This window comes from Triplophysa dalaica, chromosome 9 (assembly GCF_015846415.1).
Source record: "Triplophysa dalaica isolate WHDGS20190420 chromosome 9, ASM1584641v1, whole genome shotgun sequence".
Classification (NCBI taxonomy): Eukaryota; Metazoa; Chordata; class Actinopteri; order Cypriniformes; family Nemacheilidae; genus Triplophysa; species Triplophysa dalaica.
The window spans coordinates 18454025-18478694 of NC_079550.1; the positions used below are offsets into that span (position 1 = coordinate 18454025).

General features: G+C 38.2%; 1 long non-coding RNA gene across 1 annotated transcript; it reads right to left on the bottom strand.

The window, feature by feature from the left end:
• Positions 1-1968: 1968 nt before the first annotated feature.
• Positions 1969-22345, bottom strand: LOC130429133 (uncharacterized). The gene is made up of 4 exons (XR_008907542.1): positions 22210-22345; positions 13527-13623; positions 4121-4281; positions 1969-2122 (listed from the first exon to the last, which is right to left on the bottom strand). It is a non-coding gene; the product is annotated as an uncharacterized LOC130429133 (long non-coding RNA).
• Between the last annotated feature and the right edge of the window lie 2325 nt (positions 22346-24670).

Here is a 24670-nt window from a genome sequence, read left to right on the forward strand (position 1 = left end):
ATAAAAAAAGGACTTTGTAAATTTGGATAATCTCCATGATAATAGTCCACAATGGGCCAACAGATGTTTTCTTTCTTGTACTTTCACGCTAAATTGTTTATGTGTCTATTGACCCACATCGTTCTGTTTCTCGGTAATACAATGAAAACATGCACAGAAAATTGTGTTTTGCCAAAAACATAAAAATACAAAAATAAAAATACTACATTGACACCGAAAGCCACTAAACATCTCCCAGATTGTGATAAATTGACCATCCCGAACCATTTACCAGTCAGCAAATAAATACTTTGAAGCTCCGATCCATTAGTAAAGCAGATGTAGCAGTTTTGCTTCATTTTGGCCGTGTCTGTGTTTGCCAAGTGTTCTGCTACCATGCTCGGCTTTACGGCGGCCGTGTTTACCTGTGGGAAATGGTTTGTGTTGTCTGAGTGGTTGTGACACACTGATGTTTGTCAAGTGAAATGAGACCAAATGTTCTCTGTGTAGCCGAAACAGCTTTGAACTGTCCCAGCAAGTCGGCGTTTAATGTGAAGCGTTTACTTATGAAAACACATTTACTGGCCCTCGGCCCTCGTCCGTGAAGGGCCGTACTGACATAAATCATTCACGAAGGCAATTCAAAGGAACAAGTGCACTGATGCATCCTATAATAAAACACCTTTTACACTGTTTAGTCACATTAAATAATCGGCAATCTGAAAAGTATTTACGCTTGAACAAATATTCATGATGATGAACATATTGTGTGTGTCTGATATGTCATATGTTAAAGGGGCAGTGCATTTTTTTTTTCAATTTTGTCATTTATTCACCCTCATGTTATTCCAAACCTGTAAGACTTTCTTTCTTTAGCGGAACCCAAATGAAAATATTTTGGAGAACATTGGTTACCAAACTCACATTGACTCCCATTGTATAGACAAAACCATATAGACATTTCCCAAGGTATCTTCATTTGTGCACAGAAGGTCGATTTTGAATCATTTCCTATTTAAACTTATTGCATTTTGGTCCCACAAAAGCATTTTGGCGCAACAACATCTTATTTGAAATAAAACCACATTGCGAGTCTACACCTGTTTGACACACCTTTGATAATTCTATGTAGCGAGATGATAAAAGATCGGGCAGGTTGATGCTGCTGACTCTGGAGATGATCACAGTGTTGGAACAATAATTGATGCTGAGCACAGACTGAACTCGGGCATCGCCACCGGTTAACACCCATTACATCGTTTGTGATGCTCATTTTGCACGTTCGCGGCAGATAAAAACACAAAAGGGCTCGGGCTTTTGGGAAGATGTCTGCAAGTATGACATTGATGAATCGCTCTTGATCTGTGTTCAGAAAGCAGTGAAATTGGGTTGTGGTGCAGTGCTATATAGCTTTGGGTCACATGCATCAATGCTGGTTGAAATGAGGAGGATATTTGGAAAGGGTTTCCCGCACGATACAATAGAACAAAAGAGTACAAATCTGTCTTAACACTTTATTCTTACTATAAATTTCTTTTAAATCATTTTTGTGATATTATGATAATATTGGGATTGTAATTAAACATATAAATATAATTTAATAAGCATGCATTTATGCATGCAAGTGTTTTAAACGTCCAGTGTGTATTTTTGGGGGGTTTCATTGACAGAAATGCAATATAACATACATATGTCTTCACAGGTCTATAAAGACCTTTCATAATGAAGAGTTATGTTTTCAGGACCTTAGAATGAGCTATTTCTAGTAGTTGTGGTGTGACTCGGTGGTTGCAATTCGCAACCTCACCACTCAATTTCGCTAAATATCATACACTGGACCTTTAAATAAACATACTTGTTAAATAAAATAGGAGGTTGAAATCATTAAGACTAGATCCAATGTTATCAGTGGTATAATAAACGGATGCTAATATGCAAATAGAACTCACAACAATTAAGCAGTTAAAGCTTTTTGTGGTCAGCTAGGCTGTGAATGCTCTCTTGTGCCACACGTCACACAGGGAAGTTGGCTAAAGGAAAGGCACTTCACCTTCCAGAATGTCGTTTGATCTCTGCCGTCCTGTCAAGCACACACAGGTCCACATTACACTGTCCTCAGAGAGGTTGGCCAACCCATCTGTCACTAGAGAGAAAAAGTGAGCGAGAGAGAGACAGAGAGAAGACAGGGGCAAAAGAAAGGGGTTAAGGAGAGAGAAACCTAAGAGATACAAAAAACATTTCTTAGTCTATGTCATGAAAGGATTTAACATCTTATTTAGTACTAATAATTAAGTACTAAATGCGTATTGGAACTTCCCTCAAAAACTTTTAGGCTAATTCGCAACGTGCGTATACGCCCGTACCTTTGTTCTTAAGGTCTTTGCACATACAGTCCGCAAATTTCGTATGCGTTTTTTCGTATTTTCCGCTCGTTTGTACGGTGTGTTTGAATCATCAAAACGCCTCAAAATGCTTGCTACGAATTCAAAAAAAAAACGCATTCGGAAAAAACGCAGAACATCGAACCCAGTCCGAATTTTTTTATGACGGACGTAAATATTGGAGGCAGTGTGTAAATGTGATTGACACAACATAAGATCGTACTTATATTTTAACGTGTGGAAATTTTCGGACGCAAATTTCGGACTCAATGTGCAATGGCCTTTACACAGGGTTCACACCAAGCGCGAATGAAACGTTTGCGAGAGTAAATTATATAGGAAGTCAATGCAAAGACGCATACAGATGTGAACTCGCAGCAAGCGGTTCGAATGATGTGAATCGGGCGGCACGATTGCTGTAAATGTTTTTCATTTCACGTCACTCACGCGTAAATATCAATTTTTCCCACGAGCAATAAACAGCATGGAATGCGATTTTTTCATTTTTGGTGTGAACCCAGCTTTAATCTCATTCTTAATGAGCGACCGGATGCACGAGGTTAGTAATTTGCACTATACACGCCCCAACCAGTTCCGTAATAGGCTTTCCACAACAAAGCACTTGTCCAAAGAAAGTGGTTTGATATGAAAATTGCTGCAAAAAGAATAATCTGAATCTTTAATAAAACAAATCATCTAAATGTGTAGAATTATTATGTGATTATTATGTAAGTGGTTTTTTATATATTTAAAATTTTAACATTTTTGCTGAAGCCTGATTTGTTTATCAAAAAGATTTCAGACACGAATTCATACACATGCTGTGTGAATGTGACCCATTGTTCTTTCATGTGTCTGTAAGACCCAATCACAATAAGGGGAAAAACGTCCCATAATGCATTGTCAAAAAGAAGACCCACATAGCAGTCATGTCATCTCGGCAGATGAAGTCCTGTCATCTCACCGACTGGAATGTTGGAATATATACCAGCAGAGGTGGAGTCAAGACTAATGTTACTGAGGTAAATTTAGTCAGACACATTCATTACACCGCTGGTTCCTGAAATAGGCTTTAAAAAAGAAACCTAGAAATAGGTCGCCTGAATAATGACGTCTCTACTTTGCTTAGTTTTTGTACAGAAATTGGATCATTTTGTTAACGTATGGCCCCTGTGTCAAAACTACTAAATAATGCATTTTTTTAAATGTACCTCAGCTCTTTAAGAAATGAAAATAGATCTGTTTCCACCTTAAAGGACAGTGGGACTATAACAGTTGCCTTTAAGAACACCACATGACTGTGGGTACCAATGTTTCACAGCCAAAAAGGCTTTTATAATTTAGAACCTTAAAATAGAGGTGCTAAGAACGAAGCGCTACACATCAATATATATCAATTCTTGCATGTCTTTTCTGGTTTAAAGGAAATGTGGTTTCATCCAAAATGTGAGACATCATGCTAAAGACATGATGCTGATGTGGTCAATGATGAAAGAAAAACAAAAACCGTGCATGTCGTGCAGCTACGTCTGATCGACGCATGCAAGCGTGTGCATTTATTTATTTCTTTTCCTTTTTTCTCCCTTAAAAAACAGATGGTTCCTTGTGCTGAGCGGAAGTTGTGTTAACTCGGTTGGCTCGTGATCGGTGGCTCCCGTCCAACGGCAACATGGGTATCAGGGAGGGGTGTTGGTAGAAGTGCAGTTTGCCTTCTTCAGATGTGCTGTGAAGGGAACAGAAGGACGTGAGGTGGTACGTACTGTTGCGCCGAGTTTCTCACGTTAGTGGCGCGGATCGCTCAACCCGCGACGGGCCACAACCCTCCAGCGCTCTTATGAGTCCAGACATATGTAACTGTGTAAACAGTGTGTAGGGAGAAAAGCTTCCAGTGAAAGTCAGCCAAAGAGCTCATCATTAGGTCCTGCTGGGAAGAACATAGGGTGTTTATTTAGTGTGTGCTCAAGACCACTTGTTCCTCCTTTGTGGGGTTTATAGGCTAATATTTCAAGGGGAAACTGATTCCAAATCGGCATGTTGCGTGCTGTGCTAAAATAAATAGCTGCGTTTTTATATGTCAAAGAGGAATAATATAGGAGGGGGATACAGATGCTTATTCTTGTTCTATGTGGAGAAATCGGCGAAGCTGGTTAAATTCAACACAAGCTCATGGCAATTATTTTCTACGAGAAGGCTAAGTTGATTTGTCACATTGACACAATCTCATTGGTACATTTTAGTGCAATCTCCTTTCACACCAGTGACACTCAGGTTTATGGGTGGGGCTTCTTTCTTGCTTTTTTTATTGTTTATTATTATTTAATGTAAAAAGTTTTGTTTATGTTACAAATTAATTTCCATGCAGCATGTTACCAGCACACCAATATTACTGACGTTTACTATATGTCCTTGTCTTTTAAAAAAACTACATAAAAACGGTCTTCTAGAATCAGAATGTCGCCACCCAACATCAACGACATCCGACAAACAAATCGCAAGTAGTAAACCATCTGTAACTGTTGTGACACAAATATTAAAAGAATGCTTTTATGTGGACCGTTTTAACATAAGCAAAAGTTATGTGGCCCAAATTTAAAAGTCTTCTCATGCTTGACATGGGCAACTTGTCAAAAAACGAGTTGGACGTATTACGTAGTATTTCTGTGATTGATGCACTCCCATTCGTATAGGTTTCCGAAGATTTTTTCGAACACGAAAATTGAAAAACATGAACATTTTGGAACCATTCTCGGCAAGGTGAAAGAAATAGCCCGCCCACACGTCAACCGACGAGCGAGACTCGCTTTCCATCAAGATTGGCCGCGCTGTGTGCCTGCAACTGCAGCTTGTTACTCTTGCGATAGTGAGAGGTGTTTGTTTGATTGTCATGGCTAGGGCTGCAATGATTAGTCGTCATTATCGATGACGTCGACATTAAAAAATTGGGGACAAATAATTTTGTTACCGAAAATTAATAATTTTCGACCATTCAAGAGGCAACACAATAGAAGAACATGTCGTGAACTAGTAGAGCTGTCTGTGACGATTGGCACACAGAGATTTTTGCATCTTACGTCTATTTCGCGTAGCATATAAATACATTAACCCACCTTCATAATGGTATTATGTTTATTGGCATGTGATGAATTCTATTGGTGGAAATAATTAAAAAAACACAGTACAAAAAGGAAAACTAAAGAAAACGTTTATGGTTTTTAGTATTTCAATGGAAACCATTCAAATTTCTTTGATAGGTTCTAATAAGTTTCTATTGTTGTTTTTCCAGCTGGGGTAGCATATATTTATCTTAAATAAATCATGTAATTGATCAGTCTTTAGAACCATTAGTTATTATTAGAAAATCACTATTTGAAAATCTACAGTATATGCAGTTAAATAAGTTGTATAAATGTAATGTTTAATGGTATGGTGATGTAGGCCCTACTGAAGGAAATTTCTCCCATAGCTGGCTAGAAGTTCACTAAAAAGCTATTTTCAAAAGCTGAAATAAGGTCCTTGTTTTATTTATTAGTTAAAATAGGTAAAACTCAATATTTTAATGAATTGCAAAAACTCAATATTTTAATGAATTGCAAAAAACATCATAATCATAAACACACTGATTCATCTGTGAAATAATCCTAGTAAGATTAATCGATTATCAAAAATAATCGTTTGTTGCAGCCCTATTCAAGGCATGTAAGTGATGGATATTATATAAACGGTGGATATAACGCTGGATTTGGAGATCATTTGAAACTGATAGATGGCGCGGTTCCAGCGCCAAAAGATGCCGGATATGAACTGTGAGTGGTATATCAATCTGAGTCATATGTCTGTGATTTGTTGGCAATTGGTGCGCAGGATTAACACTTGCTCTGAGTCTGGAAGGACAACTTTGTCAACATATCTTTACAATATAACTTCACTTTTGTTTAAAGGTAAAAGCAAAACCCCAACAATCAGGAAAATTATATTGTCACAATGCAAAATAGCCATAACCTCATAACGGCTTTTCTTTCGGCATACAGCTATACAGTCAATGATAGCACATTATGTTTTTAATTTTCCGCTGCTCCGCGTATGAGATTTGAAATCATTTATCCAGGATCCAAAACAATGGGACCCCTCCATATGGTTTTATTTGTGTGTGCATCTGTCTCAGCAAGCAGCATACAGTTACCATTCCTATATTTCCAGCTATATTCGCACCTAACAATGAGCGGCAAACGTGAAAATTGAAGGCAGAAGGATCGTGTGACGGGATTAATTAGACAAGGCCAAGTGAAGTCACACTCTTCATGGCAACACACTTGAACCTTCAATTACGCACTGCACAAAGCAATTAAAAGCCACTCTCTCTTGTTCTGTCCTACGGAGTCTACCTGTTACTGGTGTTTGCTTTCTCTGTTGGGTCCCCCTGGGGCACCAGGCAGACTTCAGGTCCAATCCGCAGGTCGGTAATTACAATTGATCAATTGTTGTCGGGAGGTGAAATGACTTGGTTGTTTTAGCCAGAGCTCAATTTGAGGTGTCCATTTTTAACAGGTTATTTATATGGCAGGTGGTTAGGAAAAGAAAAGAGGTAAAGAGATGAAGGGGAGCGAGGGAGGAAGAGAACTGGAGAGAGAAAACAATTTGGCAATTTCTAATCTTGATAGGAGCTGGGTTTTTCCTTTTCATTGTTTATGGATGCGCTGGGTGGCTGGACAAACCCGGGCAGGAATTGGCCAATTTTAAACATCTTTCAGCTGAAACTGTTCAGATTTCTAATGACTCATAAAAATGATCCATGCTTCTCAGACTTGCACAAATAAGCACGCTACACATTTAAAGAAACAGTGCACACAAAAATGAAAATCCAGTCAGCGCTTACCGCATTTCGCCCAGACCTGGTTTTACTTTTGCCTGTTAAATTGAAAAGAAATAATGTTTTTCCATTCCATTCCATTTTCTACCGCTTATCCGAAATACCTCAGGTCACGGGGAGCCTGCGCCTATCTCAGGAGTCATCGGGCATCAAGGCAGGATACACCCTGGATGGAGTGCCAACCCATCGCAGGGCACACACACTCATAATGTTTTTCAGTAATCAAAAAAATGTAAAACTATCTTCTTTACTAACCACAATTCACAACTGTAAGTTTATCATGTTGATTATAGTTTTTGAAGTTTTGCTCTCAGGTATGATTTTGCAGGAAATTGCCAGCCAATGGTTTGATGCTATAAAGTAAATTACATAAAGTATCCTACAATTTTAGGTTTCAAACCGAGATGGCATAAAAGATGCAAATCTAACAGACTAGCTTTAAAGAAAGTATTCGTCACTTCTTTCATTATAATTGAAGTGAATGAACTGAAATGACAAATTAAAACAAAACATTTTCTGTACGATAGCTGAGTGAGATCAGACTCAAATGTGTATTCCCATTTTACAGAAGTCAACTAGAATTAAACATCTAAATAACATCAAAACCCAACATAATTTTAAACCCACAAGCTCACTTTAAGTTCACAGGTAAACAAACAAATCCTGGAAAAGCTCTTGACATTTTGTCTTGTATGACCATGACCATACTGCATTTCCCAGAAAATGGTCATTTACAGTATAATGTTGTATCTGCTGTAACAGTGTATCATTAATGTCATAATGATTTGACTGTTTTGGATCCTCAGCACACAGACAGTCCTTTCACGCAGATCACCCTGCTCAAGGATGCTCTGTTCCAGCCTCTGAGATGTCACATCTTGGCACTGTTTGTGTTGGTACATGACATTTGATTGATTTAGATCTGACAATTCGTCCTGTGTCACGCTGTCTCCATCCTTAGTGAACACGGCCATGATATTGTTGGGTTGGAGATACTGTTTCCCTAATGACAGATGCAAGGTCTCAGTTTCTCTTTTTCTATCTGTTTACTTGGGATCTTTAGCCTGAAGCTGCTTGAGAAAATTCAACACAACAAACAGAACGCTTCATTTAAGCTCTCATGTTTCCAGTGGTCAGTTCTGGAGATCCAGCGAATCGTGTGTATTTCAACCTGAGATGATGCTCTCCTGTTTTCCATTTACAGTCCTGATTTTTTGAACCAAAAAAGAATATTGTTTTTGATTGCAATTTCACCAGGATGCACAAAGCATGATATAGAATGTCACATACATTGTGTTTACAAAAGTGGTTTCGCTTCAGGAGCCAAACTGAATATGGTGACCCAACGCAGTAAAAAGGTTTATCGTACAAAAGCATCGAAATGACACTAAAGACACGTGAAAGTTTTAAAATTACATGAATTGGTTGTGAAATGATTTTGCTAAATTTCATATTAATATACCTACTGTATTAAGTCTAAAGCTTAAAGTTCTTTTTTGTTGAAGTTATTTTGTCACAAAATTATAATTTATCCTCTATATATATGATTCATTATATTAAGTACTCTTTTACATTTGAAAAGTGAACAATCCTGATTAATTTGCTAAGGAAATTGCAGGGTCTATGATCTAAGCAATTAAAGTGCTTTTAAAGGGACAGTTCACCCAAAAATGAAAATTCTGTCATCATTTAGTCTCCCTCTTTACAAACATGTATGACTTCTTCAGCATAACACGACAGAAGATATTTTGAACAACGCTGGTATAAGAAAACCATTGATCCCCATTGACTTACATCGGATTTGTGTCCATACAATAGAAGTGAATGGGGACCAACAGTTTTTGGTTACAAACATTCAAAATTACCAGCATATTTTATTTTTTTATATCTTCTTTTGTGTTCCGAAGAGTTATTCAGGTTTGATATGACATGAGGTTGAGTAAATGATGACCGAATTTTCATTTTTGGATGAACTATCACTTTATTTAGTAGAGTATTCTAATATTTAGGCAGGTGCTATAAAGAAATGTTTGAGTATGTTATTGACACGTTAGATCAACATTGTTCATCCTGGAACATCATTTCTATCAACCAGAACAGATTGTATAGGATTTTGTTTAAGGTTAATGGTTTAGGACAGGGTAATGGGCTTTCTACAATACCATTATTAACCTATTATTTTCCTCTGATTTTAAGGGGTTATATGGTCAGAGTTTGGGTTTTGGTTATGGTTTAGGACTTCTGACAAAAATGTTGTCCCAGGATCTTCCTAACTTGGCAAATCCCAGCGACCAGTAACTAAAGACGACAAATTCCCAAAATAGACCCTTATTTTTCTCCTGTGGCCAGGTACACATCATCTCTAGGCTGAAGAATGCTGATGTCCCAGCCTCGTCTCTGTGATGTGGCCCGGGATAATGATGTTAAGTCTCGCTTGAAAAACAGACTGTAGCTTGAGCAATACTTGCTTCAATTCTCATTGAGGCTCCAAATTGACAGACCTCCCTTATGATGTTGACAAGTAATGAAGATTTAATGTCACAATTATCGTCATTAAAAACAAAATGACTGATTCTGAGGGCAGATGATAAGCTATTCATTTAACCTTCTCTTCCTGTAATAATGCTGGACAGTCTGCCAGTTATTAGATCACAATTAGGTTGCGCGATCCGCATGGAAACAGGCATGTAGCCGGGCTTCTGTCTGTAAACGCATCTCTAGCGCTCTGTAACGTGCTCGTATATCACCACCTGTTAAAAAGCGGCCTTAAAACGGGTTTTTAATAATAAAGGTAGTTGATCCAGAAATCTAAAATGCTGATTAAGCGTGTTTGGATGTCTATGTGTGTGTCTATGGGTGAGTGGGTGTAACTCTCCAAGTGGCAGGCAGCCATATGGACGCATGCTGATGTAAACTGGCCAGCACTTTGTTATTGTGACAGTATGGCCACACAAACATAGAAGTTTGCAAATGCTCTGATTCAACTGGTTCTTGGCCAATGTGAGTCTAGTGCTTGTTAATGCAGATAATTGTTCTGGTTTTATGGTTTTGTGGCCAAATTTAGAAAGATCAGGGGTACACATATTGATAAAATGTATAACTTGAAAGCAGTGCACTTTGGATAAAATCGTCTTATTTATCTAGGCGCTTTGCGTTTGTTCGCGAAAGGAAAGTATGATGCCAAAGCCACTTACATTTGAGTTCATAACGTACAGTGCGTTAGTGCGTATAAATAGAGCTAACGTGTGACGTCTCCACGAGTTTGAGCGCTAACAAGTGCACGCACGCATATGTGTGTGTGCGCGTACTGTGCCAGCGCTGCGCTGCGAATCTGCTCCCTCAGCGGTTTCATCTCACACACGCGAGCGCGCGCACGCACGCACTCACACGCTCCTGGCACTCTCCCCCCAGCGCCTCGCGGTTCTGCTGGAGGTTCTACCCGTCCACCGGCCTATTAATAGGCAACATATTTACTTTTTGCGGCGCGCCCGCTGCGGCGTTTTCCAGCATCCCCTCACTTGCCCTACCGGAGGAGCGAAAGAAGCGCAGCGCGCTCGTGCGAGAGGAAGTCAACGCAGCGGCAGAGGTGTCATGGCACCCAGGGGTGCCCGGTCCCCGACTCCTATGGGTGAGAAATAAGAAGCTGAGAACTGGCGTCTCGTCCCCCCAAGTCTCCCCCTGTTTTGAATATGCAAGTTCTTGTAATTAAACGCACGAGCTTTTTTCCCTTATCTGTCACAGCAGGAATTATACTATTGCAACAATGACGCGGCTCGCACCAAATACTGCTAATTATAAAGATGATGTTGTGGCACTTTATGAGGCATAACAAGGTGATAACCCATCTAGGGGTCTGGAAGTGAACTTTATCACCAAGACTGCGTATGTGTATACCGAATCTGTAACCTGAAAAACAAGGAGATGATTGGTTTCAATACTAAATTGGGAGCGGGGGGGGCAAAAGAAACTTTAGTTGTTAAGTAATTACATCAATGCTAAAAAGCTGTTCCACTGTAATGTTATTAAAAAAATGTGGGAGTCAAACAGATCAAGTCACACCTTTCCAAATCACTGACTGGTGAATATTCAAAGTCGGCGTTCGCTGTTCAAGAACTTCACAAAGTTGTTTTCTTTGTGGCCCTCTTTTTCCATCCAATGACCTTTTATAGTAGCTATGTCTCTTAAAGGGACAGTCATTAAGTCATTAAAATGCATTCAAAACCTGTATGACTTTCTTTCTTCTGCAGAACACAAAAGAAGATATTTTGAAGAACGTTGGTGAGCCACTGGTCTCCATTGACTTCCATTGTGTGGACAAAAAACCATATCTTTGTTCTGCAGAAAAAGTCGAAAGCGACATGAGTCTGAATAACTAATTGACCCATTTTGAACTGTCGTTTTCAGTGTTTTAAAAGAACGTATTCATGCATGGGTTAAATTTCTGCATTAGCATCTGAAACCATTCTTTTAACTATACAGGGAAATCCTATAGATCAATTAGTATAGCCAAATACTAATAAGTTTTATAAAAGTTGAATGTACTGTTTTATGGGAATTCTAAGGAAATGAGACTGTACTAACTGTTAAGTATTAGAGGGGACATTGGAAAATGTGATGTCTTGTTCAATGTATATTAAGTTTAATATAATTACTTTTGCATTGACTAAAGTTTATCCATGGCTCTAAATTTAGTCAAATGTATTGTTAATTTCAGTGTTTGTGTTGTTACTGTTGTGAAATTGTGTATTGTTTTGTCTCCCCTTTTTGTTTTCATGGTGTTGGCCACCTCTTATAAATTCAGTGTATGTTTGGTCTTTCGGGAGTTACTTGTTACTTGTTGTACCCTGAGAAAGGTGGTGCTGTATTTTTGTCCTCTGTTAATGGAGGCGAAAGCATAACGAGTCCTTTTTGTGAACCAGATCTTTCCTATTATCTACTATGAATGGAATACAATTTTTGCATCTTTTTCCTCTCCGATGAGGCTTGATCACCTTTTATCTTGCATGAGCAGGATTTAATAAAAACTGTCACACTTGAAGACTACTTTGCTCCCTGTTTTTGTGGCAATGGAATCAATATTTTGGATGTGATTTGCTAAGGCATGGCAGATCCTTCACAAAGTTGCTTTGGATAAGTGTCTGCCAAATACATAAATAAATGTAACACACCGCATCTTGTTCCCCATCGCTATAGTATATCCCAAATGTACCAGATTCCTATACACATTATCAAAAAGATGCCACCGCAAAACACTGATGGAAACGCCTGTACGAAACTTCCCTACTCCTGTGAGCATAATACCTGTAAGTGTTTTCTCGGCAGTGTGCAGAGAGTCATTGTTTAAAATAGAAATGGTGACAGCACCGAGCTCCATGTCCTGTTGATTGGAGCGCTGATGGGCCACCGTTTGTCAGCGCTCTCTAAAGCCTCATCGGCAAACAGCAGGGCTCCCTGATTATTTAATTGCTTGTAAGAAGCTCATTAAGGCCTCCTATCCATCATAAGTTGTGCGGGGAGGAAGATCCGTGAGAAAAGAGAGAGAGGAAGATTAACACAGCCCATTCCGTCCCTGTCTAGACTGGAGTTATCAGTGAAGCAACTAACAGATCATACGCGAAGCACATATAGGAACATACACAACTGTGTGATAATGAAAGAAATATTGCAGAAGTACATATTTTATGTCTTATCCTTCAATTTTATTTTGTCGATATAAATGGACAGTTCATACAAAAAATCTCTCATCATTGTTCACCCTCATGTCATTTAACACTTGTATTTGACTCTGATATTTTGTCCACATAAGTATACACAAGATGCTTGTAACCATTGACGACTAATGTAGGTTTACACATTTATTTTCTGTTAAACACAAAGAAGATATTTTGAAGTATGTAGGACAGCAGTTCTTAGACACTTTGGACTAGCATTGTCATTTTTCCTACTATGGTAGTCAATGGTGGCCAAGTTTGGTTACAAGCATTCTTCCAAATATCTTTCTCTGTGTTCATCAGAATAAAGAAATGTATACAGATTTGAAACAACTCAAGGTCAAGTAAATCGTGACAGAATTAATTTTTTTGGGTGAACTGTCCCTTTAAAGACCGAGAAATATTGTCGAGTTATGAGTCACGAGCTGTGAATGCTCATTGCACTTGGCTGATTTCCAGTTGCGTCAAATGCAAGCATTACATTTGAATATCTTCTTTTTCCACCCAATTTTGATTTGCATTGACCACATTTTAACTTCCTAAAATGGATGACTGGAAAAATTTTAATAATTTTACAAGCCAACTCACAGGTGCTCATGCTTTGATCTATAGAGGTCCCGATGAAAAAAAAAACCAAGAATCCACTACACATACAAGAGGATCTCCGCATTCATTGCATGAGGACCTGCAAGTACAAAAAAACACAGTTCAGATTCCAGAACAGTTATCATTGACCCAAACTATACACTGCTTCTTTCCCCGGTAAAATCTTTGAAACTTCATGAGTACATGACTGGAGTAAAAAATGAAAACCTGCACAAAAGATGAATCAAAGGCTACAGAACAATTCCTAAAAATGTGAACCTACAGGCGATGCATTTCCCAAAGTTTAAACATGCATGTAAACAGGTGCAGAATAAGCTCTGGATGCTTGGCATATTAATTGCCGATCATTTGCAAAACGGGGTGGAAAAAAGTCTTTTGCCAAAAGCACGTCTTGCAAGCTTCCAGCTGGGATCGTCAGGGGCAGGCTTGTTGGCATCGTGGCAGCATATGTTTGGTGCCAAGAACACCAACGATTTGCATTTTCTTTATATCAATTTTACAAAGCCGAAATGCTCTCTCTTGTGTAAAAATGATCGGGATTTGAGTGTTGCAATTAATCACAAGTGAAATATATTTGCCGATGAAAAGCCCTAATTCTAGTCGAGATTTTTTTCCTTGCCTATGAGAAAGCGAGAGCAATCAGTTACTTGCATTACATCTGCATGGAGCTCGCAGGCACACTGTGATGAATGTGCCTTTAAGGCTGTAGAGCTTGGCTTCATTTAGACCGGCATGAAAGATAGAAAGAAAAATAGCAATGTGGTGTATGTGGGGTACTGCAAACACAATCAGTCATTTCTGGGGTGAAAAAAAAGTTTCTTTGTCTCGTAGACTAAAATGCATGTTTTCTCCTAAAGCCAGCGCTGAATAGAAGATGGCAAAAGGCCACATTTGAACTGTATAAAGGGTGCATATATGTGAAACTCGAGTGCTGCCTGCAAACTTTCAAGGTTTTGAAGGGGAGAGCTCTTGTGGAGCATCTCTGAATAAATTCAAAGGCCACAGACATTTTCTCGATTGCAGATTTTGTGTTTCATGTACCATTTAAGTGGCATTCAGCAAAAAGGAATACATCACAGTTGTACATGCAAATTAACTAATAGGCCCACTTAAATGATTTCTTATGTGCATTTTAGATATGATCATCCACAGTTGAAGCATCTTCAAGCTAACTGCAGTATATATAACACTAAGAATGCACAACTCACACTATGGTAATTGGCACTCATATGGACTTTTATATAAGATTTCCATGGTAGGAAAGCATTTCACAATAAATACAATAAGTGACAGTATGACTAGTACTCAATACAGACATGGAAAAAAACAATTATGCCATTTTCAGTTTTTTTATTTATTTACTATATACAGGTATGTTTAGGTAAAATTTAGCTTTTTTTCCCTGTGAACTACTTACAGCATTTCTCCCAAATTGCATATTAAAATATTATTATTTTTATTTGCAGAAAACTGGAGAAAGAAATGAAAATAACAAAAATGATGCTCTGTGTTATTTCAGATTTCGGATAAGTACATATTCATTTTTTATATTTGTAATTTAGGAAAAGTTCAAAAATACTCTTTATGTGATAATCTCAATTTTTATGACAGCTTTCATGTGTCTTGTCATACCGTCAGTCTTGCACATTGCTGTTGGATGACTTTATGTCACTCCTGAGGTTTGACTTTGTTGAACAAAAAAAAAGTCATTTTAAGTTGTAAAAAGTCATTGATGCCATTTATAAATTGTACAAATAATATTTCAAATGTGATAAAATTGTATTAAAACAAATTTAAAATCCACATCAGTACATGGCCCACTGAATGCAAATGTCATCATATGATAGCCCTACATATGATTACTTATTTTTTACATCTGATAAATCTGGTCAAAATCTCAAAAAACAAATCTGTGTGATTTTTGGACTTGACTTAAATCCTTGTGTTTTACAAAGCTGACCATGTGGCACCTAGCCCCAGTGGTCCCCTTTCCTTATTATATTAAACTGAAAAAGTGGAAAACGTACAGTTCTGCAGAGATTCATGCAATAACAGTTTGTCCTGAGGACACAAACTTTAAATCATTTAGCAGATGCTTTTATTCACACCTTACAAAAGTGGAATATCACAACACAAGCAATTCATCAAAATTTGACATGAGAACAAAGTTCTAAGAAAACGGCTAAGCCTGTACAGAGATGCAGGTTTGACAAAGCAAAAGTGAAACAGTAGAGTGCATTTGTTAACGTATTTTTGTGACGCTCAAACAAGGATATGTATTAATGGTTAAGAATTAAGGGAATGTTCTACCAACATCACAAAAAGTTCAGTGCTGGACCAAATTCTCATTTTAAACCGGAAGAAATTAAGAGACCACAATAACACATACAGTTACTAACTACAAGTGAGAAAACTTGTAACAATGACCTCAAGCTCAACTTTTTTCCCTTACACCTTGTGTTTTCAAGTTTCGTGGGCAATCCCGGGAACGTTTTTTCTCCGTCTTCTTGGGATAATGATTTACAAAATGCCTCTCATCAAAGAATTTATTAACAAAGAACATTAATTAAAAAATAAATGAGTAAACATCAATATCAAAACCTCAGCAGTGTGGAAGTGAATACATTACGCGTGGTAATGATGTTTGAAAGCGCTCCTAACACCTCTGTGGGACTTCTTTCAAGCCCTTACCTCTCAGGCAGTTGCTTATTTTGCAATCCTTTGTTGTTAAACAACAAAGAGAATGGGCTCTCATAATGTTATATTAATCAGCGGATTAATATTTCAATTTGATTTTCTTTATAGTTGAGGTGCTGTTGGCATTTCCATTTTCTCTCCATATGTGGAGCGGTGTTAAGTAGTATCATTACCATTTCTACCTGGGGGTCCTGGAGATAACAGGCAGGCGTGATAGCTCTATTCGACGCAGCGAGAGCAGTTCTGGGTAGCGCCTCATGCATTTTTAACGCCGCTGTTTGCTGCCATTCTTTTATAACGCGCCGTGCAAACAGCTGAGTCATAGACTTTGTGCTTTCCGAAACATCTAATTGGAACCGAGAGCCGCGATAAAGATGGTAGTGTGCCACGTTTAAACTATCAAGACTACAACGCAAGGAAATATAATTATTGAAAATTGTATATATTAGTATTTTATTTTCGTATGACTCTAAGTTTGAGGATACATTTGTATTCTTGTGCTATGTTAGCGTAAATGTTACAATTTGTGTAAAGTTTTGGCTTTAGTTTAATTTGAGTAAGAAAGGCCTTTTTCTGAGATATTAAGTCATAGGAACAACTTTTTTATTTTCCATGGATAAATACATTTGTCGTTATCTTTATTTTCAAAAGTTTTGATATGGTGCATGTTAACATAAAAAAATAAAAGATTTTGAGGCTTAAGCCGTAACATCATAACTCACAATTATTATAATATAATATAAATGAGTATAATATCATAGTAGGCCTTTTACGGAAATAGTAAACAGCAAGAAATTAATTTTATGCAACGCTGCAATCTGTGACTTTGCTCGGTAAAAAATAAACAAAAATCACTTATTGAGCAACTACATCAAAATAATCAGTTTCCCTGTCCTCCCAGGTAAAAATATGTATATGGTATAGGTATATGGTTGAGTATGGTATATGGTTGAGTGTATTGTGCACAATTTAAGTGCGTAGTGTATAGCATGTCATTTTGCACACAGCTCTTATCTTACTCCGATTCACAGCAGTAAACTTAAAGTCATTTATAAATTGAGAGATTAGGTCCAATTTAATGGGAAATGTCACTCTGCCATTATTTGACTTCAACCGACGTAAAGAAACGTACACAAAGTAGCCTGCGATCTTATGTTTCAAACAGAAGTGATGAAAAACTGTAAAGGCAAAAGATATGGACGCAGCTTCAATATTACAATAGCAATGACAAAAGCAGGACATATTTTTTCCCCATTCTTCTAAAAGTTGTGTAGTTTCTTCAAGCAACGAGTCAGTCAGTTCACAATCACACTGGTGGCTAATCAGACAGAACTCGTCTCAGGTGAGTCTCACGGCAATTACATAAGAGCCGCATTTCTCATAAACATCAGCCAGTTCAGAATAAAAATAGCATAATTGCAAAACACAACTTTGACTGACAGGCTTTGATTGACAAGCCATTAGGTAATTGTTCACGACAGCTGATTAGTCTATGACAAGTATTATTCAAATATCACAGCATCTCCCTGGAAACCAAAGCAAAGCAAGTTCTTGTCGGCATGCAAAGTGATACCTCTGTGTGACAAATATACGATTAGATTCATTACATCAAGTATGACATGAAGATGGAAATGATTTAACACTTTTCCTACAAATTACACAATGTGTAAATATTTTCCCTGTGGATTACAGGGGTTTGAGTACAAATTCTGGGAATATCAAAAGGCCAACTAATTAGACTCTGGAGAAACCACAGCATGAAATCCTGAAATTAGATGTGGTCAAACTTTATATTAAGACAATGTGCACTAGTATGAAAAGGTTGAAATTGCATATAAATTGCATCTATATTTCTTTACGAAACTAAAATTAACATGCAACAGAAAATGAAGGAAAAGAGTCAGTCAGTGGGTGTCCAGCAAGTGTGCAGAGACGTGATCTTTAGTCAAAAATAACTTAAAAAAATTCTTTAAAACTTTGTGTGTTATTTTGTAGATTTTTTTGTAGTTATTTTGTAGTTTATAAGACTTATTGCAATAATTTTAAGAGATAAAAAAACACCTTCACCTGCATTCACTAGTTTATTGTCGGAAAATGTAGGTTTGATATTCAACTTCAAGTATTCAGTCTTTTAAATAAGTTTTTATGTTTCTTAATGTTTTATAAAACAAATTTAAAAAAAGGACTAATTCCCAAATAGCAGTTTCACCAAATGAGTTGTCTTGTCATCAAATCTAAATCAAATCATGCCATCGCCCTCAGACCCACAGTCACACAAATAATTAATCTCCACTAGTAGAGCAAGCTCCTGTCGTTGACCTGCGCCATACTCGAACCCGGGTTCACTCGTGCACACGTTGAAACCGCACCCGTGATAAAGGCCCATCAGGCTGAATTGCCCACAGCTGCGGGGCCCCTTGTTGTGCTGGCAGCATCACCCCTATCATAGAGAGTGTGCGCCTATCTGACCTGCTAATTTGGAGCATATGTAAGTGCTCTTAAAGTGCCAGGCCTTTTGACATGCCACAAACAGCAGCTGCCACAGCTGCCCTCCAGAAGCTTCATTTAATTCAATTACATCTCTGGGAGATATGCAAACGAGCCCGGGATCGGAGAGGGTGCAGCCGCCAGGCGGCCAATGAGGCTGGAGGGGATAAAGCTCGGGGGAGGGTCTGGAGGGTCTCGGAAAACAGGCACCCATGATAAACCCTCCCCGAGCCGATCCACTGGAGTTATTTACCATGATGCTCAATCACCCCCACCCGCACATGTAACCACACACCCCCCTCCCAAGTGTCAAGGCCCAGGTGGCCTGATACGCAAATGATCGGGTGAGGCGGTCTCACCCCCCACCTCCATCTAGAAAGTCAGCGGCACCTTTGCAATGGTGTGCCGGGGAGGCCTGGCACCAGGGCCGAGAGGGGGTGTTTGGATGTGGGGTTTAATCAGGGTCATGCCGCCTCCCATCACACCGTTCAGCGAGAGCCGGCCCCCGGGCAGCCCTGCAATTAATGCAACTTTCAAGAGAAGAAGGGGGAGATAAATATCCACCATCTGGCAATTAGGGTTCACGTAGCTGAACAACCGATTGCAAGACAATTCGTCATGACACTAGCAAGAAACGACGCTTGATACTGGCCTGCCGCCCACAACTGAGAGCGCTGCTGCTTTGAAACGGGTGTCCTGTATTGAGCCACGTCTCTCGATTCTTCAATAGAGGTTTGATCATGGTTCTTCGGCGGGCACGGGAGCTTGCGTGATAGAGGGCACAGACCCCCTCCATCTGTTGGCTATGGTGGCGCGTGGCTGAATAAAGCCCAGATCGCGGTGATCAAATTAACTCCCCCTCCTCGCAAGGGCACAAAGGTTGTCAATGCGCTCTGCGTCGCATTTCAGCGCCTCATTGATGTTATGATTACTCATTTAAGCGAACAATGCGTGCCAAGCAGCCCTTTTTGAATGCCCTCTCGTGTGAATAGAGAGAGCTGCTTGTTGAAAGATAGTGATTTAATAGGAGAACTGATTCTTTTCAGCTATTTCTTCTTCCCCCTCCCCACGTATTGTGAAACACAAATGGAGGGAGGACAAATACAGTGATTAGGGAGACAATTAATCCCAATTATTTGAGTTGCAAATTCAAGACCTTTGGCAAGACCGAAACGTGGAGAACAAGAGCGCTGGGCAGAGTCAAGGACACAGCGAAAAACACGAGGGGAGTCGACATCGAGCCAGAGGTCAGGCAAAATAAAGCAGCCGTGAATAAAACATTCCGTTACAATTCTCAACTCACAAAAATATGTAGTAAACTGCTTGCGATACACATTTACTTTTTTGGAGAAGGACATTTGAGCAACAATATCGTGGATGATCCACTTCGTAACTGCAAATTGTATTTGAAAACACATTATTTCACTGTAAAAAAATCTGTAAAAAAAGGTAAATTTACCGTAAAATGTTTGTTTCACTTGTAAAATGATAGGATATAAGGATATATACATTTACATTTTTTTAAACAGACATTTTCTGGCAGCTGGGATGCCAGAAATAAACTGTAAAAGAAAGTTTTGTCCTCTGTAAAATTACATTTCCACCTGCCCTATTTTCATGTAAATTTCCGGCCTTTTTCTGTAATTTTACGTTTTTTACCGTATTTCAAATACTATGTAAAATCTGGAAAAAATAGGTAAATTTCTGCTTTTTAACATTTTACATGGAAAATCTGTAAGAAAAAAGAACAGATATTTTAATTACAGGTTTGTACAGTTTAGCCCTAAAAACTAATAAAGAATAATTCAAATAGGAAATAATAAAACTAAATTTTTCTCATATGGTTAGCACACTCTTAACTCTCGCTAAGGTCTGATCTGTTCTGTTGACCTCGTTCTTGCAGCCACACGCCCTCAGTGTCCCGCCATTGTAGTGCTTCCCTATAAAGGGATAATTATACACTTTGAATTATTAAGCATCATTATCAAAACTCGCACTTAACTTGTTTTGCTCCACTGTGCGGATCCTCTGATCTTCGGCAATCATTACTTATTAAAGGGACTGGATGCTTTTCCCCAGCTGGAATATGTATAGGCGGTTTGATACCGCAAGCCCTCGGATCTCAACTTCACTTAAACGACAGAAAAATATTAGCGTTACTTACTGCCATCGCCATCACAAATAAAGAGCTAAAGTCTATTTATTAGTTCAGTTGGACTCATTATCATAGAGGCAGATTAGTTAAACTAGTATTTTGAATTGAATGTGTATTTTTGCGGTATGTGTTTGTAGAGTTTGTTCTCCAGGGCCCTGGTGACGGTGGCGGGAAAACTGCTTGTATGCTGATACGATCTCATGCGTTTTAAATCATTAACCATGCCATCGACGTACTGGGAGGAAAGCTGTCTAAGAAAAGTTTCAACTTACTAATGAAAGCACACACTGGATAAGTCTGACATCTTATTCATATTTTCTGAACATTTTAAAATGTAAATGACATTTGGAGACTTGTTAAAGTTTCAAAGTACTTTTTAAAGTTTCCTACCAGGAAAAATGATAATGATAGTCAAAAGCTTCCCAGAACTCATTGCTTTCTTACATTCTTCAAAATATCTTCTTTTGTGTTCAAAAGAAATTTATAAAGCAATTGTGTTGGCCAAGAACTGTTTGGTTACAAGCATTCTTCCAAATATATTTCTCTGTGTTCATAAGAACAAAGAAATGTATACAGATTTGGACCAACTCGAAGGTGACTAGATGAAGACTGAATTTTCATTTTTTGGTTAACTGTTTCTTTAAGCGATCTGTTTTAAAGAAGTTCAACTCCATTTAAGCTAAAAGGAGTTCACTTGACAACAAGCAACAGTACAAACAAAAAGTAGCAAATGATATTTGGTCTAACTAAAGATAAATATTTTTTCCATAATATATAATATATATATATAGTTGGTCTCTACTATTAGTTTGCTACTCCGAAACACAACTTAGATTAAATTCATTCATTCAACATTTTACTTCGGCTTTAACCACAAAGCCGTCAAAACATTGGTCAACAAGAAGTCATATTGAACATTATTCTGTTTTATTAACACATACCAATATGTAGTCGACAAGGCTATTTGTAGACCTTTCTCCCCACATTTTCACATTACCGAATAACCATCTTTATAAAAACAGGCAAAATGTGCTTTTTTACTAAAAAGAAAAACACAGCAGCAACAGTTTATGTGTATGTTTTTACACAGGTGGTCACATTTGGGAGATTTCAGTGGATATATCTGGAGCGTATGCTATAACAGACACCTGGGCCTAATTTTAGAAACACTGAAAAAGCAAATACCAAGAAATCTGTTAACAATAAAAGCCCAGAGAGTGGAGTCTATTTCTGGTTCTTTTTGTGAGTTTTAGTACTGAGAATAACACATGGTTATGAAAGGCTACAGCCAGGGTAGTTTTCACGTGTGCAAAAACAATACCGTACCTCCTTAATGTAGCTTCATACGGGTTCCGAATACCTGTCAGAACAAGAAGATGGGTCCGCTTTAAAAGGATAGTTGACCCCGAAAATATTTTTGTCATCGTTTATTCATTCTCATGTCATTCAAAACCAGTTTTATCTGTGGAACATAAACAAAGATATTTTGAGAAATGTCTCAGTGGTTTCGTGTTCATGGAGGGGACAATATTGTTTGGTTGCCAACGTTCTTCAAAATAACCAAATTACTCAATTACATAAGAGACAGGCCTACGCATGGTCTTGTGATGCTGTCAACTAATCAGCTCCGGTTTAATTAATCACAAGGCATTTAAACCTTCAGGTGATAGGGTAAGAATGTCTGGGCTCCCAGTCATCAAAAATAGCAGAATTTAACAAATTGAGATGAATAGGAAGACCAATATAAAGCTCTCTCTAGGTGGTCTGGGGTGTAAGGGCCTATATTTGAAAACATAAAACACTAGTGAATTTGAATTAAAACTAAAAATCTGTCCTCATTTCAATCTTTCGGTGTGCCAATACATTCCGTAACGTGTGCTTTGAGAAACACGTAAGGCAGAGTGCTATAAACGTGCACTAGCATACGGCCGCGTCTCCGCCCACGGTCAAAGAGAACGGCGCTATATCCTCAGACAACACGTGTCAGTCGCCTCACCTGTAGATCAGCCCTCCCGTCAGACAAATCCAAAAAAACGCCACTTTGTCCCTTCTCGTTAAGGAGCGGTGCGTGAGTCAGATTAAATAATCATTGGAACCGGGGTGCGTCTCACCTTGGGCACATATTGTCCCCTGTCAGTGGAACCTTCGGGGACAGAAGGCTGCGCGGCGGGGGAGCGTGGCGGGGAGCGCTCCGCTCTGATGAAACGAAGCTGGCTTAATGAAGGCATGGCCCGTGGCTTCCGCAGCTCTGCCATATGTTTCGCCAAATGCAAATGGCCCCCCAATTCAAACAACTTTTTCATCTTGATCTATGCAAATGTGTTTATAAATACAGGCTTATAAATATGGTATTTCGCGTTTTAAGGAGCGAACTAAAAACTTCGACCCCCAGCGAAAATGGCCGACGGACACAGCACGGATTAATGGCGTCCCGTGGGACGGTGCGGAGTGATACATGTGCAAACACGTGAGCGCAGAAACACGTTTTAGAATTGGTTTTAGCAAATAGTGGGGAAGTAAAAGGACTTATATCTTATATATAATATAACTTTTATGAATCATACAGATTTTATTTTAGCATTTTAGAGCACTTCAACTCACTTTGGTAGAATACTAATGAATTTTACATTATGTTATTTAGTAACATTATATGGTTTTAAATTATTGTAGGAAATTGACAAAAATTAAATGGGGGATTCTTTGCTGACTAAGGTCCTTGAATCTAACAGCAGAATATTTTGAGCTTTAGTTGAAGGTATTTTATTTATAAGAAATCACACAGAAAATTCTTACATTCTTGCTTAACAAAAACAATTTCTTAAATACTTAATATTCTTGGAAAAAAAAAACACCCTAATAATATTTCTTGTAAAAAATGATACTGTAGGATGACTATCTATGATTAGTTTACTCTCCTTTTCTGAAACACTTTTCACAGATGGCTGGTAGAGGTGATCAGACCATCAGTGGTGCGGCAGTTACCGTGGCGACTGCACCTGAGGCTCTGTCCTTGTGCCAACATCTTTATCAAAATCCTCCTGGCCACTACACAACAGTTCTGTGTCCAATGGCATGACACTAAAGCCAATCAAATGCCATCAATTAGGTGTCTCATATATCCTGAGAAATTTTCAGCCTAGCAATTTTGAAAGTCTCAGCTTATTTGGGTTTCACTACATAAAGCCTAAATTCTGCAGCTGTCAAGCTGTGGCAATATATTTTAAGCAAAATAGCAATTGTTATAGTATTACTTGGAAATGCTGAAATTGGTTTGAAATTCAAAGATGTTCAGTACACCAACAGCACTTTCTGCCCCTTGGAGAACACAGAGTATGCTTTATCAAATACTTTTATTTAAATAATTATAAATATTATGTGAGTCTGTGTTATACTTGTACACTTGCTATTATTATGGTGGACGTAAACTAGTATTTAGAGTTTATGCATTACAAATATCAGGAAAGTTAACATTAAACCCGCCAGGGCTGTTGGGAAAATTAGCCATGGTTTTATATTAGCAAAAGTTTAATCATATTTTTTGGTAGATGAATTATTATTTGTAGTACAACAGTTTTACTACTAATACGGTTAAACTGTTAGTGTCGTGGGATTATAGTAAAGTTGTTGTTCCTATGCTAACCATAGTTGCTGTAACCACTGTTTTAAGACAGAAGTCCAATAGCTTGTTTATTGCTCTGTATGTTAGGTTTTCAACATATGTTCATCATAGATCAAAAAAAAAACTTTCTTTACAAGAGTTTATTCTGTAATTCTATTACCTTTGGCA